Below are 3,782 nucleotides of genomic sequence, written 5' to 3' on the forward strand. Positions count from 1 at the left end.
AGAAGCAACAACAAAATGACTTATCCCATTGTTTTTCTGTTGATGTTTGGTCTCAATCTCTCTCTCTCTCTCTCTCTCTCTCTCTCTCTCTCTGCCTCTCTCTCATTTGATTAATGGTATATTAATTAATTTTGTGTTCCTCTAATGAAATAACTGAATAATTAATTTAAAAAGAGAAAAGGTTTGTTAAGGCTCACAGTTCAGGGGGTCTTTATCCAAGGTCATGTGGACCAAGGTTTTAGATTCCAGGCAAGAGTGAGACATCATGGTAGGAGCCAGGGACAGAGAACAGCTACCTACCTTATGAGCTAAGAGGCAGAGAAAGAAGAGGGGCAAGCAGGACCCCAAGTCCCCTTTGAGGGCACATCCATAATGACCTAAAGACTTCCCCCAGTACCCTCTTCTTAAAGAATCCACCATCTCCCAATGGCACCACATGCACCTTGGGGGACACCCATCAATCACGGCATCAGTGTTCCAAAAGCCTCTGAGAATGTCACTCATAACTCAAGCACCTCCCTCACTGGACTCACGTGTGTGCTTCTTGTACTGCATTTTCTGACATTGAACAATGCATACGTACCCTTGCAAAGTTGTGTTTTTTATTTTTAATGCAGGGTCTTTTTGGAGAAAAAATAAATAAATGCTTCCTAAGGATTTTCCTAGACTGACAATTTCCTCCAGTGTGGCATTTAACAAGTAGAACTCTGGTGCATGCTGCAGAATTCTGGGCAGACCCACTGGGAAGTCTGGATTGGGACCCTGCTGAGCCAGCATCTAGGTTCTTTTCCATAGGGCTCCCAAGAGGCCTGTTTGCACATTCAAGGAGTAGGAACAGACCACCAACCCCTGATAAGACTGGAATTCTGTCATTTTTATTCTTTTCCAGATGGACTCTGTCAGTAATATTCGTGACTATTCTTTCTCAGGAAATTCCCATCTTTCCAGAAAGACATGCAGAAAGAACTGAAGAATTACTTATACACATTGGATTTGCTTATGGCTTCCCTCAAAGATATGATCTTCTGAAGTGAATGAAAAGGAACCACAGAGGGTCTTACCATCCTAAAAACAACAAACTCCCCTGTCAGTTTTGAGACAAACTTTGGGGAGTAAGGTATTTCTAAGGATGGATGATATCCACTCAGGACCTGTCTAAAGAAATTTGATTTTCATCACCTTTTGAATAGCATCAAGTAGGCAATAAGAATTGATGAGGGCCAGTAAGATGGCTCAGCATGTAAAAGGGCTTGCTGCAAAAGCCTAAAAACCTGAGTTGGATCCCCAGAACTCATGGTAGGAGAGAACTGACTTCCAAAGTTGTTCTCTGACCTCCACATAACATACCCACTTGTAGCACACATGTGCCACCCCCACATATACAATAATAAGAAATAAAATTTTCATAAAAATGAATTAATAAAATGAGAGCAGAACCGGGTGGCATAGGCTTAGAATCCCAGCTACTAGGGAGGCTGAGACAAGAGGATCACAGATTTAAAGTACGTTTGGTTTATACAGCAAGTTCAAGGTCAGCCTGGGCAAATTAGATTCTATCTAAACGCAAATCCTAAAAACGGGGATTGGGTGGGGTGATAGGAATCTAGAAGGATGCATAAAGTGGTTTTATTTTCAAGTAAACAGCACAACTTCAAGAAGAAAATCTTATTTGAAGATAGATTAATCATCTAACAAATTATGAATTAATACTGTATTGACAAGTCCTTCTAATCTGCAGAGCTATGTTCTTTTTTAAATCTCTGTCTCTTTAAACTCTCTCTCTCCCCCCACCCCGTGTGTGTGTGTGTGTGTGTGTGTGTGTGTGTGTGTGTGCACATGTATGTGGCCCACAGCCCACAGTGGTATGTGGAGGTCAGAGGAAAACCTCAAGTGTTGGTCTTTGCCTCCAGTAGATTTGAAATGTGTCCCTTGCTGCTGCCCATGTTAGCTAAGCTAGCCACTGAATACAAGAATTCTCCTTTGTCTCGTATCTCACTGTAGGACTATCAGGATTAAAGACATGTGCTGCTGTGCATTGCTTTACCTAGGTGCTGGGGATATGAACTCAGGTCTTCAGGCTTGCATAGTAGGTGCTTTAACCATGAACCATCTCCCCAGGTCAGCTGTGTTCTTTGTGTGTGTGTGTGTGTGTGTGTGTGTGTGTGTGCGTGTGCATGTGCATGGGGGGCAGAGGTCAAACCCCAAGTGTAAGTGTCATTCCACAGCCTCTGTCCTCCTTGTGTTTTGAGACAAGGCCTGAAACTTGTTGGTCTAGAACTCAAAAGTAGGCTAGGATGGCTGATCAGTGAGCCCCAGGGATCTGCCTACCTGTCTCCTAGAGCTGAGATTATAAGCATACACCATGACACCCAGCTTTTATTTTTAAATATTTATGTTTACTTTTATTTTATGTGTATGAGTGTTTTGCTTGCATGTGCAGAAGTGTAGCCATGGATGAAATGCCCATGGAGGCCAGAAGAAGGTTTCAGACCCCTGGAACTGGAGTTATAGATGATAGTTAGCCACCATGTGGGTCCTGGGAACTGAACCTAGGTCCTCTGCAAGAGCAGCCCATGCTCTTGACCACTGACCCATCTCTCCACTCCCCCAGCGTTTATTTCTAATTCAAGTTCTAAGCTATATCCCCAGTCCCCTTTACTCTACTTCTTAGCTGTTTTCATTCCTCAGACCATTTCTTAACATCCACTATTTCAGCCTCATGGGGTTATCTCTGTGAATGCTTGCCTTCATCTGTTACCGTAATTAATACCTGAGGTAGTCAGTTTCAAAAAAAGAAAAGTTCACTTCGGCTTAAAGTTTTAGAGGATTTAGAACGTTGGTGATTAGCCCATTGCTTGGGGCTCGTGCCAGGATATCAGGCAGGAACACACAGCAGAGCAAGCAGCTTAGCCCTGTGGACAGGACTGAAAGAAACAGTCCAGAAACATGGAGCCCCACAAGCCCCTTCCATGGCACATCCCTGAGACTTAAGACCTCCCATTAGAGTCCCACCTCTCTAAGGCTCTCTCACCTCTCCTTTTGCAAACATGGGCCAGGAGTCAACCACTTAACAGATCTAAAGTATAAGAATATCACTTGCAAAATTGGTGCTTATCTTAATTAGTTTATCAATATTTCCTTGTTACTGATTTCATGTCAGAAAATGTTTATTATCCAAATAATAAGAAAGATTTACTCATTCCCACCTTCCAGTGCTGGGACATGAGCCATACAGGGAAGCCACTCCTACCTTCCAAGGAGTTTTAATCTAAACTTTGCCTTTGGAAGATACATAGACCCAAAGTTAGCTAGTAATGCAATATAATCCATCAGATATTACTGAACCTTCACAGTGTGCCAGGCAATGCAGAAACCAATAAGCTACAATAGGATGCCCAGACCAATGGGGAAACAAGACAAGCAGGTATTCTGCTACAATGAGCTCAGCTCATAACAGAGAGATGTCCAATCTGCAAAAAAGAATGTGGAGGAGCATGGGAGAAAGTGTATTGTGCTCCCTGGAGGAGTCAGAAAGTCTACCTGGAAGGTTGACCCTGTGCCAGACCTGCAGTCTAAGTAGGAATTTGCAGAGGCCGTTACCAGGTGAAAGAAACTGGCCAGGCAGGGAGCATGGTCCAGAGAAGGCAAACAATTGCTTCTGTCCAGAGCCTTAGGTAGAGGCAGACAGTGGAGCAGGGTGAAACTTGGCAGGGTGGCAGGGCTGGAAGCTCCTTGCCCAAGGGTTTGATTTTCATTTAAACGGTTGGAACAAAAGGTAATAT

Source organism: Nannospalax galili, unplaced genomic scaffold (genome assembly GCF_000622305.1).
Source record: "Nannospalax galili isolate Female #2095 unplaced genomic scaffold, S.galili_v1.0 scaffold43, whole genome shotgun sequence".
Lineage (NCBI taxonomy): Eukaryota > Metazoa > Chordata > Mammalia > Rodentia > Spalacidae > Nannospalax > Nannospalax galili.